General features: G+C 24.5%; 3 non-coding genes and 1 pseudogene across 3 annotated transcripts; all 4 read right to left on the bottom strand.

The window, feature by feature from the left end:
- Nucleotides 1-9033: 9033 nt before the first annotated feature.
- On the bottom strand, nucleotides 9034-9150 carry LOC137830770 (U5 spliceosomal RNA). The gene has a single exon (XR_011084261.1). It is a non-coding gene; the product is annotated as a U5 spliceosomal RNA (small nuclear RNA).
- Nucleotides 9151-10769: 1619 nt separating this feature from the next.
- Nucleotides 10770-10887, bottom strand: LOC137830771 (U5 spliceosomal RNA). Its single transcript, XR_011084262.1, has one exon. It is a non-coding gene; the product is annotated as a U5 spliceosomal RNA (small nuclear RNA).
- A 1547-nt stretch (nucleotides 10888-12434) lies between these two features.
- On the bottom strand, nucleotides 12435-12523 carry LOC137830772 (U5 spliceosomal RNA; annotated as a pseudogene).
- Nucleotides 12524-13683: 1160 nt separating this feature from the next.
- LOC137830769 (U5 spliceosomal RNA) lies at nucleotides 13684-13800 on the bottom strand. The gene has a single exon (XR_011084260.1). It is a non-coding gene; the product is annotated as a U5 spliceosomal RNA (small nuclear RNA).
- Between the last annotated feature and the right edge of the window lie 4707 nt (nucleotides 13801-18507).

The following is an 18507-nucleotide window of genomic DNA, read 5'->3' as shown; positions in this document are numbered from 1 at the left end:
ACAAATGAACACTCAAACAATGAATAGTCAAAGTTTTGAATTGGATTTGGAACTTAGTGACTTACTAAACATGTAAAGTTAATGTTGATTATCTTTCTCTAGCTAGAAGTTTGGACACTCAAGTATTGGTTGATCACTTAAGTTAGGAATATTTCAGTCAATTCTCTCATATCCATTGATATATCAATAAAGTGATTAAATGATATTTAAATGATATCGATGTCTTATTGTTCAAATGCAAGTTTCGTTACACAAATTGTATGTTGTCGCGTAATAACATATTCACAACTCAAGCATTATTCCCCTTTAATTATTTTTGTTTAAAATTCATTTATATATATGTTGTTTATTTTGTCAAATATTTATAATTTTATTTACTTATTATTAGTGTAAATTGAGTTTGAAATGGAAGGTATGAATTTGATTATATTTTGGTTGAAATATATGATGAATTTTGAGTAATAATCATAATAGTATTATTTTACTAAAGATGTGTTGTGTAGATAATAACATAGGTGTATTACTCAATTGATGATGTTTGGTATGAGTATTGAGTTATAAGATTATTGAATGAGATTTTAAATTTTACTATATATTACGTCAAAATAATAAATATATCAAATGGTAAAAGTGGATAAATTTATTTAGGAACATAAGTGATACACAATGAAATATGTAAAAAGTTACTTTTATCATAGGAGATACCAAAATGTAATCTATATAGAAAAAGTAGATTCTCATAACCTAATATTAGTTTTCTAAAACATTTATTACTATTAGTAGTAGTATATATTTTTGTATTATTAATGGAATGGATGATTTAATGTGATTAAGTATTATTGATATTATTCTTATATATTTAATTAAATAGTTACTTCATTCTTATTTTTGTGGTATGTTAGGTGATCTTGTATACTTTAACACGGAAGAAGATAAACATGCGTAGAAAGAAGTTTCTACAATTTATTTACATACTTTTATGTTTTTTATGTTTCTACAATTTTGCCATGTTACACACGATATTATAATTTATAAAATTAACTAAATTTATTTATATGATAGTTTAATTTAGTAACTTAAAAATACTGAACTATATAAATATTTTATAATTAACGTTAATATAAAATAATGGTTAGTTTTACGTCTTTTTTTCTATTTAACGATAAAAATAAGATGAAAAATTATGTATGTTCCAAATCTCCAATTCAAAGAAAATTACCAAAGTCTATTAAAAAAACTCTTTTTAGGTATATTTGAATGCAACCTTTGCAGTAATTTTGTGTGTTCTACTACTTAAAGTTATTGATATTCTATTCTTGAAGTGATAAAATCCGGATATATATAATTATCAATTTTCAAAGTTCAAAAGTAATTCATCATAACACAAGAAAAAAATTTAAAAATTGTTGATTGTTCTTATAATTCTTTACGAATAGGTATAATCTACCTATGTATCATTTTTGTTAACATATAAGTTTTGACCTAATTTTTTCATATTGTTGTTTCTTAAGGTGTCAGTTTAACTGGGATGTTGAGTTGTATAATAATGTCTAACATGAAAGCATTTTTATTAAAAAAAAAATAATGGTAGATCTTGGTATAACTCAAATAATACGAAAACAAAACTCTTAACTAAAACTTGTAAAGTTTTATGTCTTGTTTCATATATGATAGTAGCTTTCACATTTTCTTGAAATTTTCACATAATTAGAAATAAAGACATTTCATAATATATAAGTGACTGTAAACTTATTTTATAATCTAATTTTGTAAGTTTGAATCAAAGTTAAAGTTTACTACTTTATCTATTATTATAGTCTATCCCAACAACAACTTATTACTTTTTATATATTATTAGTGTAAATAACATATTAAATTTATCAAAATCTTTTTTATATAAAAATTTTTAAATTAAATATTACTATGCAACTTGACATCTCAGCTATGCTGACAATATAATTGTTCTACTTTAGGTTTATATTTGAACTAAAATCTTATTTACATTCATTTGTTGTCTTTTTATATGTCTTTTTATATGGCGAAAATATGCATAAACATTTTCCATTGATGTTTAGGAGTGGTTGAATTAAAAATCTTGAAAAGTTGAAGCATAAGAAAGAAGAGTCTCAAAATGAAGTACTAAAGAAAAGTTGGAAGTAGAGAATATGATTTTGATTTATTTAAGTGTAAAGGAGTGTATTTGAGAAGGATAGTTATTGTTTAAAAAATGAAGAAAAAGTTAGTGGGATTTAAGAAGATTTTAGCATATCCTAAGTTTGGCCCTCTACACTGATTAAGAGCCACACCCTTGATACTCTCTCATTTCACAATCAACACTTGACAATTATACAATTCATCAAACTTATGGTTCTCATGAAGCAATGTTAAATATCCATTGCCCTTATCTATTATCCTACCCCACTTTTCAAGGACTTTCTTTTGCCATAAAAAGGGTTTTTATGGTCAATAAAGCAAAACTCATACCCCACAAACCCATAATCCATTTCCTCCCAAACAACTTACACTTCTTCCCATATAAAACTTCATCACTATGTGTTACAGGACAAACAACACACAACCTCTTTTTAGTAATACACACTTTTCTATTAATCAAATTTATATTTTATTCAATGTTTATTCCTATTTAACTATTTTAAAACTTTCAAAGAATTTCACCCAATAATAAAGAATCTATTGAAATTAATATTTAAAATCTTTCAAAAAAAAAATAACCCAATAATACAAATTTTATTGAAATTAATATGTTAAGAAATTCTACCTCCCAAAAAGCAAGCTCACATCTAGAGTATTATCCCATGTGTCAACACCATGAGATGATAATGGTATGTCTAACTTATCTTAACTTCTTAGGCAAACTTTTAATAAATTAGTTAGCGTTTAGAATTATAGATTAATAATGTAATTAACAACAATCAGATGTAAAACAATCTTAAAATCACGATTAAAGAGTTTGGTCCATCTGATAAATAAAAATTCAACACACATAATATAAACATGTATTTATTGTATAATAAAATATATTATTTACTTGAATATTAAAGTATTATTCGAAATATTTCAATCAAAATCGATGATAAAAAAAACTTAAAAAAAAGAAAGACAATAATCATATTAATAACACAAATAAAATGTTAACACTCTATATAAATAGAATTACATGTTTATTAATTTTTTAATACACTTGTATAGTTATATATATATATATATATATATATATGAAAGGGGTTACTTATTTTGAAAAGGATGATGATTGGCTCAAATTCCTGTTTTAAAGTTTTGACCTTAAAATTAAATTTTAATTACCTAAAAAATGAACTAATTAAATATTTATGGGTATGTTAACTTATAACAAATATTTACTTATATTTTAAAGCATTACACGTCAAAATAGTTATATACATTTAATTAATAAAAAAAAATCAAAAGTTTATAACTAAATATCGATATATCAATAAATCATTCATCAAGTGAAACTGGATTTGACATAAGTAAAATGTTGAGTTCGAGTTTTATACCATCGTTGAGTCAACAACAATTACAATATTATTGTCGAAATTAATATTACTTATCAAATAAAAGAGAAAGTTCATGAAATGTTTTTGTGCATGTGTTATAATATTTGTAAGTTTATAACTAATGAGTGTTAAATTATTCATAACAACAAAAACTAATAATTTTCTGATTCTGATACTTCTTACTTAATTTGTCTACTAAAAAAATCATGAAATAAAAATCAATTTTAGAAATAAAAAATAATTAGTTATTATAGTGACTAAATTAGATACCATTTTAGGAACTAAATAAATTTTTGATTTCTAAATTAGTTTCTATTATTGTTAAATGGTTTCTAAATTGTTATTTAATTAGCAACCAAGGTTTTTGCTACCAAATTTAGAAACAAAATAATTGGTAGTTAAAACCTTAGTAGCTAATTAAATATCAATTTAGAGGATTTTTTACCATGATGGGGTTATTTTTTTTGTTTTTTACCAAAATGGGGTCCGTTTAAAAAAAATTATAAATTTATGCAAGTCGTGTCAATACGGCACGACTTCATATGCACAAATTGTCCCAATTAAACATGACTATGTCATGTCATACTGAAGTCGTGTCAACTTGGCACGACTTCTGCCTTGTCATACTAAAGTCGTGCCAACTTGGCACAACTTCTGCTACGTCATAATTTTTTTTTAAATTTTATTGTTTATATATTGGGTAGTAAGTTATGTAATGTTAAAAATTAATTTGATACATAATTTTCTAAGAGTGTTAGTTTTAAGGAACAAAAAATTGGATAATCGTGTATGGATCATGTTTAAATTAAATGAATAAATACATAGATAAAGAAAATGGATGTTCTAAGAGTGTTATGAATGAATAAATACATAGATAAAGAAAATGAGGAAATTAATAATCAAACTTTAATTGAATTTTATTATTAAGTTTGTTTGTACGGACAATTGCTTCTATTGTGACCTTCCACTCTACAATATGAACATTTTTTTGGCTTTTTTGGAATTGAATCATCCATTTCGTTACGAATGCGTTGAATGTTAGGTCTTCCTGATTGATGTCGATGCATGATGGGGTCAGGTAAAAAATTTGGTCTCGTGTAAGTAGACCAATAATTCTGATTTCAAACTGAATTAAATTGGACCTCATAAGCCTTTAAAATATTATGCAAATTGTATACTGTGGCCTTTTAAATAACGACATTTAAAAAACTAACACTCTTAGAAAATTATGTATCAAATTAATTTTTAACATTACATAACTTACTACCCAATATATAAACAATAAAATAAAAATTTTAAAAATGACGTGGCAGAAGTCGTGCGAACTTGGCACGACTTCAGTATGACATAGCAGAGTCGTGTCTAATTGGGACGATTTGTGCATATGAAGTCGGGTCGAATTGACACAACTTGCCTAAATTTGTAATTTTTTTAAAATGGACCTCATTTTGGTAAAAAGCAAAAAAAAATAACCTCATGATGGTAAAAATCCCCAATTTAAAAGCTATTTAACAATAATAAAAATTAATTTAAAAATCATTTATTTTTAATTTCTAAAATGGTGTCTAATTTAGTTACTATTGCAATTAATTATTTTGGTCTCAAAAACTAGTTTCTATTTGATGATTTTCTTGTAGTTGTTATCCGTCAACATAATACTTTACAATTTTAAAAATAAAATCCATCTTTTACAAATAATATTTAATGAACAACAAAATGCAAATCCTATATACAACATCAATTTTTGAAATTTTGAATTTATAACAAAATTTAAAAATAAATTATATGTATAAATTATAATTTTAACTTTAAAATACATTATTTTAAACGTCAAACCTACGTTCTTTATTTTTTAAATAATAAATAAAGGATTTACAAATTCAAATTTTAATTTTAATATAAAAAGTATTTTTTTATTAAAATTGTTTTATAAACTATTAGAAAGGTGCGTGCGGAAGGTTTATGATTAGACGAACATTAAAAAGCCTAACTACCTACTTTATTGTTTAAAATTTATTGGGAAACTTTTAGTGTGCACGTTGATCCATTATGTCAAACCATGCACCTTATTACATGCATTAAATTATGTCAAAATCACCACATTTTTTCTTTTTCTTTTCATCTAAATAAAAATATAAAACAAAATAACATTTTATAACTAATATTTTTATTCACTTTAAAATTATTTTTTAATTTACGGCATTTTTTTTCATCCTTAACTTTTGACTTATATTATTATTTTATAATTTTTTTTAATTATATAATATAATTTTATACCATAATTATAAAATAAATATTTTTTTATGAAATTACTGAAATGAATGTCGTGTACTTATCACAACTTAATTCAAATATATTAAAGTTATATAATCGATGTTGAACTTTTTATAATAAAATCGTAAGACTTTGATATGATATATTTATTTTAATAATTAAGATGTGAAATACATAAAATATCCACCTATTGAAAATTAGGTAAAAAAATAGTTATCAGTGTTATATTCAAATTTTAAATAAATAAATATAAACAAAAACCTCTTTTAACAATGGACAAATGAAAAGTAGAAAGAATCTCTAAAGGTTGGGTTATAATATGCCATGCGTCTTTATACGAATATAAAATAAAAATACTGAATAAAATATTTAAATTATTTCAAAATATGATTGGTAAATATTAAAACATATTATCCACCTCTCATAAACATCCACTGACATCATGTTAAATTTTCTATAGTCATGTTCAAACATCAATTCATGTGATTTTAAATTAACTTTTACATGACAAAACTTATATTAAATCATTTTTTGTAATTAAAATAATTTTTTATTCTCGATAAAAAATAATATATCAAATTATCAACTTTGTAACATCCTATATTTTTATTTATTTATTTTAAAGATCTAAATAAATGCATGAGTTTATATTTTGAATATCTAAATATTTTTATTTTTATTTTTATTTTACTACAAAATTTAGCACAAATATTTTATACTACCAATAAAAATATTTTTTTCTCCTAATACTACCAAAAAATTATTTTTATTTTTTTCTCCTAATAATATATACCAATAAAAACTAATTTAGAGAAAAAAAATAATTAATTGTTATAATAACTAAATTAGACACAAAAACTAAAAAAATTATTGGTTTCTAAATTAGTTTTTATGGTTGATAAATAGTTTCTATATTGTTATCTAATTAGCTATTAATATTTTTAATACCAAGTTTAGAATCTAAATAATTAGTAATTAAAACCTATCAAAATAAAATTATATTAAAAATTGTTGAATTGCCCCGAATCAATCTATTATTTTCGAATAAATTTCTAACAAAAGTACACTATAAATCATTTTTTTCTTTACATCAATTTCTTCAATTTTTTCTATACTCAAGTCATATAATAATATTACTTAAAATATCACATGATTTTTATATTTAATAAGATCAAATATTAATATATTTTACCATATATATCATTTAGTATTTAAAAAAAAGTTTACTTCATTTAAAAAAATAATACACCCATAAAATTAGAACAATTATCTAAATAAAAATTAAAAATGTTAATATTAACTAAATATCAATCTCAATAATTAAATATTTATAAAAGTTACATTTCCTTTTTTAGTTTATCTGTCATCATTATAAATTTATTACTCTTCTAAATATGTTCTTTGCAAAATATTATAAAAACTCAATCTAAAATTTCAAAATAATATTGTCACCAAACCTTATTCCTTCATTAACTAAATATTTCCCTTATATTTCTTATATTTCATATCAATCATTTGAGTACATCACTCACATGTTGTCAAGATTCTATTTTTGTTTCCTTGAAATGTTTCTCTCTAATTCTAACTATAATATAATACAAAAATTATCAAAATAATAGAATAAAACAATCTTCTCTTACATTCCACATCAATTTCTATAATTTTAACATTGATATAAAATTATTATAAAATAATAAACTACAAAAAATAGTCCTTGACCTTATTCCTCAACTCTAAGTCCTTGGAACTTTCTTCTTCATCAAAACATTCACACATATCCTATTTCATCCATTAAAACAAAACAAAAAATTATAAACTTTATATATATAAACTTAATTTAATATTGGACAATCATGATGTTTACAATTTTTTTCATAACACGAGTATTCAAACATATATCAATCTCTTTAAAATTCATTTTAACTCAAATCAATAAAAAAAAATTATATGGACTCATATCATGGGCTTCTTTTTATATTTCATCTTTGGGCTGAGAGAGAGGAAGTGGACATCCTTTTTAGGCTTCTTCTTCCTGCACCCCTACATTTTTCTTCCTGCACCCCCACAATTTTCTAAATCCCGAAATTGGTCTTAGTATTTTATTTGAAAAAGGACACCATGGTTACCGGAATAGGATCTGGGATTGTGCTACGGATTCAGCAATCTGGAACTGAATATTATTTTTTTTCCGGATGAGGAGGTGTTCTGGAAGCAATTTTTGCATAAATTATTGATTTCCAGATTGCTGAATCCAGAAGTCTAATTCTATTACGAATTCATGGATCCGGAATTCTTTTTTTTTTAATTATGGATTTTTGAATCCAGAAAACATATTTCTGTTACATATTGGTGGATCCGGAATGCTTCTTTTGAATGATGCATATTTTGAATTACGGATTGGTGAATCTGAAATTTTACCAGAAATGCCAATCCAAAATTTTTCCGGATTCCATAATCCATAATGCAAAAAATAAATACAGTTCAAGTGCATTTTAAGGTTTTTAAAGAATAATAGGGATAATTTGGTCTTTGCATAACATTGTGGGGGTGCAGGAAGAAAAATGTAGGGGTGCAGGAAGAAACTGCCTCCTTTTTATTTTCTTCTTGATCTTTAGTAGCTCCTTTTTTTAAGGTTCTTCCTTTGCAGAACATTAATATTACTGTCTGTTTTAGGGCCTGCTACTTACACCCTTGTCTTTACTAAAATGTAGAAAAATATTATTTTATTTTTCTCCCTCCTCAATTCACAACTTCTATACAACATAAAACTGTTTTGTTTGTGTATTTTATAACTATTTATTTCACAGTAAATAATCCCCAATAATATGTATGATCTTTCATTTCTCAAATGTATTTCTATTATGCATAAATACATAACAAATACACATTTGGAAGCTTGTTATAGAGTTCAGCCGTAGAAAACATGTAAAAAATTTATTCAACTAAATATATTAAGAAATGATAGTTTTCTTTCAACTTTTATTAAAATAATAAAAACAAATCTAAAATATCATATTTTTTTTATTTTAGTAAATATTGATGAATAATAGTGAAGCTTCAAACACATTTTATTATACTTACAAATGAATTTTAATCATTAAATATATAAGTATATATTAGTTCAATTTTCGAGCACAAAAAGTACTTTCTCATTAAAATTGTTGAAGATAGAGAGTATGTGCACATTCCAGCTAGTATAAACAAAAATATTTTAACTAGTTGCAGGGTCCACAATGCAGACCCCTATAAAAAATTAGCGTATGCCACTATATGTAGAGAAAACACGGTATTCTTTAGTAAAAGGCGAAAGAATAATTCGCTTTGTATTCACTACATGGCTCCGTGTCTTTAAATTGCAGAGATTTTGGATTTTATACTACAAATAAGTGATTATATTCATTGTGGTGTTCCATGTGGACCTTCTTCTTAGTAAGAAAATATAAACCATAGGTTGCTTCTCATACTAAATGGTTCAACTCATCAATTCAATAAGAAAATTTCTTTCATCTCACTCATTTTTCCTGTCTCACTCTCTCTATCTCTCAACTTAGATTAAATCAGGAAGAAGAAATTTAGCCTTTGTTTAAATTTTGCATTAGAATAATCAATGTTTTTGAACCTGTCAAATAGGTTCTCCAGTATTTTGAAACCTGATTTAATAGTTTTCTAAAACAAAGGATTCTCCAGTTTCTACTAGTTTTTCCTTTCACCATGCTGCAATAGTTTAGCAATCCTCATTACTTATCATGGATTAAAGAGGTTGGCATTGAGTATTTTCATCTCTCTAACAATATTGGTATCTCTCCAAGCCAATAATGTTGTCAATCCAAAATTCTATCTTCCCAACTAAATGTTTCAACCAATATTTTAACTTTTACAAGTTCATTCAATCTAAATATTCTTTCTTAAATCTTCTTAGTCCTCCCCTTACAGCAACCTTAGTGCAAACTTACAATTTAAGGGAATAATTAATTCTTTGAAACATGGCCTTCTATATTAGAGGGATTAGGGATAGGAAATACGTTTACTTGGGCCAATGAGAAATAATCTTAAACCCACATATCCTAGAGTGGAATACCAGTAAATGACCCAATTTAATGGATTGACCCATATAAAAAAAAAAACAGTTCAAACAGAAATAATACCATGTATGAAGCATGATTACTGTACCAGCAAATGTAGAGTAATAATATATTTGATTGAAAATTAAATTTTTTTTCAAAATCTTATAATATATAACACTTATTGTATATAATATGACATGAATTGATAAAAGAATTATTTTTTGTTTGCTAAGGAAGACAAAATTGAAACAAAATCTACACATTCTACAAATTATTGTGAACTTCTGGACTTCGTAACAGAATCTAATATTTTATTTGAATTAAAATAGAATAAAAATAAAAGAATGGGAAAAAAAGTAGGAATTGAGGTTGGTTAAGTTAAATTAAAAGAAAAAAATTAAATTAAAAAAAAAGTGAAATGTGACAGAAAGATTTGTTTATTGTTATAATAGAAATTTTGGTACATATGTAAAATGATTTTTTTAAAATAAATTGATAGAAAAATTGAAAAAAAAATTAAACTTACATAAAAATATGAATATTAAACCTTAATAAATAAAAATATTATATTTTGAAATAACAATATATTTATGTGATATTTTTTGTAAATATACTTTTTCTGTATAAATCTCCACTGCTTTAAAAGTTAAAATTAAAATTTAATGTTAATTTGTGTTAATTACTTGATCCAAACACCCTCTAACTAAACATTACAATATTATGTAACGCATACATCATTAGGTAACACAAATATTTACAATAAACAGTAGCTAATATAGAAAGTAAAATATTTCAGAGGAAGAGTTTTTGTTTAAGAGGAAGAATTATAGAATCTAAAAATATTGAACTAATAACAGAGAAGAATTATAGAATCTAAAAGTATTGAACTAATAACAGAGATTCCAATCGGAATTCTCTTTCAAAAATTAACTTATGCCGCTTTATGCAATGAAAACACGGTATTCTTTAGTAAAAGGCGAAAGAATAGTTCGCTTTGTATTCAGTGCACGGCTGAGTGAGGTGTAATTAAAAACCTTTCTACTTTATATCATACAACCCATTTGTTTTTTTATGTTGCTACTCAATGTGGAACTTCTTAAGCGAGGGCCTCGTCATTACTGTAACCAGAATTATGTGAAGTTTCCTTAAGTCTCAAAACATCAAAGCAGATGATTAAGAAATACTTGGCCTAAGTTGAAAGAGACCTATAAATGTGCGTGATTGATGAGCCTTCAAAATCAATGTGTTAGCTAAGCCTTGCATTTATCTGGTTGAAGAGAAGCAACATATTTTTAACTGTGGCCAGAAACATTTCCACTATTTGTTATTGTATGGCATGGTTCTTTGTTTACCTATGAAGTTGGTGAATTTATAAAATAGATAAATAATGTTTGGTGGAGTTAACATACATGTTGACATTTCACAAAATAAAACTACAAATAATAATGACATAAAACAAAATTTAAATATTTTGAACAATGACTATTAAGAGGTGTTTTATAATAATTAGAAGTAAAGTGAACATAGAAGAGGGAAAATTGGGTCTCTTGGAATTTTTAGCTGCAAAGGTACTATTATAATTACCACTTGTATAATTAAATATGTAGCACTCAATTATTAAAGTACTAAATTTCTTAGGTGGATTGAAGTAAAACACAAACAGTCATCCAAGGCCCATTAAATTTTGTTACAAGTTGTGTCATCTATACAGGTGGATCAAACATCAAACACAGCTGTACCTAAAGCACCACACAATTGTCAGACACATCCTGATTTTAACCTGATTTCACCAGTGTGACATAAATCCTCATAACTTATCATGGACTAAAAGGTTAACATTGAGTATTTTCATCTGTGAAACATACTTTTGCAGTAGTTTTTCACCCTTTTCTCTTAGTTAGAAGAGACACAGAACAAAGGCAAATTGTTCTGAGATTTGCAGAAACATGGAACCTCTTGAATATGGATTTTCAGACAATTATAGGACAGTTTCCTGACATCCAAAATAAGTGCATCTTAAGTTGGAAAATCAAAATCAAAATTTATATATTATTATCATTAATATAACAAAAATAGCTTTCATATTTAGTATGGTTTTAATTTTATAAATAATTGCATATATAAATACTTTTTATTTTAAAATTTTGAATTATTAATAATTTATTTAAAACTAAAACTTTGAGATCCTTAATTACCAAAACCAATTATAACAAAAACTATATTACAGATTTTATTAATGATTAAAAATTATTTTACACAGTATTTTAAAATAATAAAAATACTTAAATTAATTTAAGAGTTAGAACTAGAAAAAAGGGTAAATTCAACGATCTAAAATTTCATATTTAAATATTCTTCCTATATAGAAAATATTACTAAATCATTACATTCATTGGACTGCCAAAAATATATACGACATAAATAATAACATAATAAATTATTACAAGCTACAGAAAATTGAAGTAGTTATATTGAAGTAGTTATATTAAAAAGAAAAAATAGTTGCAGGGTCTATGATAATTTCTGACCAACAATAAATATTTGAACTAGTTGCAGGGTCCATTAAGGTATGCCATTGTAAATAGAGAAAACACGGTATTCTTTAGTAAAAGGCGAAAGAATAATTCGCTTTGTATTCACTACATGGCTCCGTGGCCTTAAAATGGAGAGATTTTAGATTTTATACCACAAATAATTCATTATATTCATTGTGGTATTCCATGTGGTCCTTGTTCTTAGTTGGAAAAATATAAACAATAGGTCATATACCTCATTAAATTTCTTTCATCTCACTCACATCTTTCCTGTCATTCTGTCTCTATTAACTTAGATTAAATCAGGAAGAAGAACTTTAGTCTTTGTTGAAACCTGATTTAATAGCTTTATAAAACAAAGGATCTTCAGTTTTTACTAGTTTTTTCTTTCACCATGCTGGAATAGTATAGCAATTCTCATTACTTATCATGGACTAAAGAGGTTGGCATTGAGTATTTTCATCTCTCCATAACAATATTCTTATCTCTCCAAGCCAATAATCTTGTCAATCCAAAATTCTATCTCCTCAACTAAATGTTTCAAACTTTTACTAGTTTATTCATTCTAAATTTTCATTCTTAAATCTTCCTAGTCTTCTCCTTGCAGCAAACCTTAGTGCAAACTTACAACTTCAAGGGAATAGTTAATTCTTTGAAGCATGACCTTGTATAACAGAGGGAATACTTTTACAAAATGGCCTAAGAGAAATAATTTTAAATTCTCATATCATATTTTACATCCAACCAGCAGCAAGACTAGAGAGTGGTATACCAGTAAATGGCACAATTTAATTGATTGACCCATATAAAAAAAACTGTTCAAACAAAAATAATACTATGTATGAAGCATGATTACTCTACCAGCAAATGTATAGTAATAATATATTTATTGAAAAAATCAAAAATTTATAATATATATATAACATTTATATTATTTTTTGCTAAGGAATATTATAAATTTATGTTAAAAGAATATTAATATTAATATTAAACCTTAATAAATAAAATATTATAAATAACAATATATTTATCTGAGTATTTCATAAATATACTTTTTTTCTATAAATCTCCACTGCTTTAGAAGTTAAAATTAAAATTTCATTTTAATTTGTCTAACTCAATTGATCCACCATAAATTATATATATGAATAAGAGTTTGAAAAGTAGTCATCCAATAATAGATATTTCTGAAAATTTTGACTACAAAAGGTCACTACACACCTTAAATTATCCAAAAATATTAAACAACAATCTCAGAAACATTAAACTAATTACAGAAATTTCAAAAGAATTCTCTTTCAAAAATTAACTTATGCCGTTTAATACAATGAAAACACGGTATTCTTTAGTAAAAGGCGAAAGAATAGTTCGCTTTGTATTCAGTGCACGGCTCAGTAAATTGAGATGAATAACCTTTGTGGTTTATATTATACACAATCCTTTTTTTGTTTATAATGCTACTCGATGTGGACCATCTTAAGAAGTTGGAAACAGAGGAACATCCTTCACTTACTCTTCTATCAATTTTAGCATCTTCCTAATCCAGGTCCTACTCATTACTGTAACAAAAAATTCTCATTTTGTAATTTTCACAGGAACAATGATATAGGGACAACTTGTTCCACTATACAACTCTTCATTGATGATATAAAAAAGGAGTATTTTTGTTATTTCATACAAAAAGTTAAAATTTTAAGTAAAGAAAGAGAGTTGTATAAATGGAACAAGGTTGTCATTGTATCATTTTTCTTTCCACAATTATAGGACAGATCCAAAATAAAGTGGATTTTAATTAAAAAAAATCAAATAAAAAATTATATACTATTATCATTAATATAACAAAAATAGTGTGCTTATTTAATATAATTATAATTATAAAAATAATCACAATATTTTTTATTATTTTAATCTTTTGAAATTATTAATAATTTATTTAAAAATCAAATTTTGAGAGACATAATTACCAACAAATATTTTAATAAATCACAGTTAAAAAATTATCATAAAAGACATGTAACAGATTTTATTTTATGTTTATAAAAAAATTCATAAAAATATTTTAAAATAATAAAAACACTTAAATTAATTAAAGTGTAAGAACTTAAAAAAAAGATAAAATACAAGTATTTAAATTTTTACATTTTAAATATTCTTTCCATGTAGAAAAAAAATATTATTATGAGTAAAGAGAGTTATTCTATTTTTAAAAATGAAATAGAATATATAAAAAAAATAGTAAAAATAATAATTTTATGTTTTATTTTTTAAATGAAACAAAACAGATTAGAAATAATAAAATTCTATTTTATAAAAAATAAGTTAAATAAAAGAAATATAATATAAAAAAATTAATTAATTTTCTTCCTCTTTACAAACTAATGCATGACTCTAGTGGTTATATGAGCTGCTCTCAACCCGTTAAGAAAAACATAAAATGGGTTCACTATTTTAATTTGTTGACTCACTTATACTCATAACATGTCTAAGCTAACTATGGGACGGCTAACCCACATAATAATAAAAAATCATTTTTGTATTTGAATTTTTTTTGTTAAGTCTGTTGCTACTACATGTGTTATGATATGACTTATGAATTTAATACTATAGAATATGGACTATTAGTTTTGTAAATTTTATTTATTCCATATGTTATTTTTACCACTCTTCTCCATTTAAACTAAAATTGTTATTTTAACTACATTATTTTCTATCATTTATTTTCTAGTGAATGATGTATCTACTAAATACAATTTTTTTTTGTGTTTATTTCAATTTGTTTTATGTATTTTATATTTTTACTCATCTGGTGTATTCCAATTACAAAATTACATATTGGATGCATAAAATCAGTATGTTAAAAGGAAAAGAAGCATGTCATGGTATTATTTCTCTTTCAATATTTTGGATTATGATCATTGTTGTTTACTCATTTAGATTCATTCACATTAAAGACATTTTTAACATATCCTATTTTAACATATCCAAAAACAATTGTCGCTTTGGAGTCAAATTTTGCTCAAATGATAAGATTTATGCTCAAGCAAAAAATGGTTAAAATTTGACTTAAACTCTTAAGTTTATTTTCGCTCGCGAGGTCATTTTCACTCAAGCCTAACAAAATCATTTTTTTTTCATTTAATTATTGTGTGATTGTTTTGTTGATTTATAATTAATGTTTATTTATATATTATAAATTAAACATTTGATCTTCAATTATTGTATGATGTGTGAATTGAGCCATAAATCCAACGGAAATGTGGTCGAGAGATAGTATTTTTAAGAAATGAAATATTGTGTTGATATTGGTTAGGATGTGCATTGATTAGGGGTTTGTCTAGAAAGAGTTATCATAACTCTACTGGTATATTGAAATCATATAAATGAAGATTATCATGTGGTTAAAAGTCAAAGAAAGTTCATATGATTGGGCATGTGATTTGAAAGATAATTAGTTTGATAAATCATATGGATTAACCCTATCATATGAGGTGATTTTGTATTGATATTCTTATCTGCATAACTGTGTGAATTTCGTAGCAGGGCAGTATGACATGTGCAAATCTGACTCTAAATCAATGCACGAGTCTTCCATAAGTAGATTCAAATGTTTATGTATATGGGTAAGTGGAATTCTGACATAAATGATATTGATTATGAGTTAATTATAAACATGTGATTGTTTATTCAAATTGTGAGGTATGAAAAGTGATGAATTGTGTGTTTGTGATTATATTTATTGAAAGTGAAAGTCACATTGAAAGTTTTGAAAATACTAACTTGCCATACTTTCCACTTTGTGTTTGTTTTAAAATTTACTATGATCGTGTGTTATACAAAAACATATGATGTTGGAGATGATAGAACTCCACAATAACCAAATGGAGTGTTCTACATTTCTTTTTAATATTTTGTTTTTATATATGTGTATATTTTAAATTTCTTATAAATACATTTTTTGTTATTATAATATAAATTTATTTATGCTATATTATTATTATGATTTATTTATTTAATATTATTATTGGTATGAATATTCTTATTAATTATTATATAAATATATTTTATTTTTATTATTTATATTAAAATTGTTATATTATATTATAACATAATCGAGTATATATATTGTACTACAAAGGGTAAAGATGTATTTGACATAACCGAAAACATATGGTATGCAAAGGCAAAGGTTATTTAAACATAAGTTTTTACATAGAACCATTACTTCATGTGAGAATAATACAATGATTAAGTGTTAGTTTGAAAAGTTTGAAAGTTCAACACATTTGATAGATAAGTTGAAAAATATCAAATCAAGATATACATTTAATATTATTGATTATTATTGATTGTAGTATATATTAATGATTTATATGTATAAGAAATAATTATATATATGGAAAATTAAAAATGATTGCCCACCCATCATTCCACTGTAGCTCAAGTTCATGTGACGTGGCACATCTTATACCTTTCATCGTACCAACCTACACTATTATTTCCTAGGTTTTCATTTCCCCACCCACGAGCCAGGTTACATTATTATCCTTTTATTTTTATCAATAATTTATTTTTTAAGTTAAATATTTTTTATGTAAAATTAGTTTTTCGAGTACTTATAATAAATAAAATATTAAAAATATTCTTGCAAACAAAAATAATTTATGTGATAAATGAATTTTTAGTATAAATTAAGGTGTTAAAATATAAAAAATATAAAAAATTATAAGTATTTAGGAAGTTTAAAGTTTAGATTAGAGATAAAACAATTTTACATATATTAAGAACGAAAAACATATTTAACCCTTAATTTTTAATATTTGATGAGTTAGATATCTCATATTATTTATAAAAGTTTTTATATTAGATATCAAAATATTTTATATTATTTTAAGATAAAAGTATTTTATACTACATGGGAGAATTTTTACTTTATAATGACTCAAAGTTCCCTTTTTCTTCTTCTTAATATACTAGTGAGGTTTGGTAGGGGTTTTTTAGCTAGCTGTATAAAATTGTTTAAAATATGAAAATATATAAACTTTTGATGAGGATAAAACGACTAAATCCAAGAGATTGACAATTAAAGTTTAATACAACGTAAATTTACATATTTCAATTTCAATTAAGTTAAAATTTTGAATTCAGTAAGTTCAAGGTTGTTTCTTTTTGCACTTCTATAGCTTATTGTAGCAACCTCATACTTTTTTAAAATATTTAAAAAAATAATTATTTTTTTTCATTTTACAATTGGTGATCAAGAAAAAAATTGGATTATAAAATCGAGATGATATTTTAACATTTGGAATACTTTTCGGTTTGTATAATTTATAATCAGCAGTGATTTTAAAAAAAATATACATTCCATATGAAATATGAAATTTGAAAGGTATTTCTGGATTATATAATCCATAATGTATTTTTAAATCCGATAATATCTTCTGAATTTTGTAAACCGAAATGTATTTTTGTTAAAAAAAAAACACTTCTAGAATTTGGGAGGGGTAAATGGAATAAATACATTTATGGATTGTAGAACTTAGAATGTATTTTTTAAGGATAAGATGGTATTTTCGCCTGACCTATGAAGGTGTCACGAGATGCTACGGAGGTGTAGGAATAACCAACCTAAGTTTATTTATGTTTTTTTTTCTTTTGAGTCAATTTTTAGTTTTTATGTTTCCTAGGATTGAGGTTATTTGCATATGATACCTGAAATTAGTCTATGTTACTTAAGAGTCTTAGAAATATGTTTGGATAATTGATTAAAACAAGACTTTATGATTCAGGTTAGACTATCCATGTTCTTTTTAGAAGTTGAAACTCTTTTTAAGTACGTCTACTTCTCATCATGTAGGGGAAACTAATTTTACCTTTTAATAAAACTCTGCGTTAGAGAATATGGATGTGAATATGACGTGGTCATAAGTTCCAAATTTATCTTGTAGGATTTGTTGTTGAGTGAATTAGAAAGATTTGATCGAGATTGATTGTGAAAGTGTAGAAGTATTAGATTTTGATGATTATGTCTTAATTTATGTTTGTCAACTTGAAGGTTGAACACATTTTTATAGATAAGTTGAAAAAGATCAAATTACAGTA

Source organism: Phaseolus vulgaris, chromosome 7, assembly GCF_051622355.1.
Source record: "Phaseolus vulgaris cultivar YP4 chromosome 7, ASM5162235v1, whole genome shotgun sequence".
In the NCBI taxonomy this organism is placed as follows: domain Eukaryota; kingdom Viridiplantae; phylum Streptophyta; class Magnoliopsida; order Fabales; family Fabaceae; genus Phaseolus; species Phaseolus vulgaris.
Note: the sequence above shows the minus strand (reverse complement) of the source record. Positions and strands in the feature narration are given on the sequence as shown.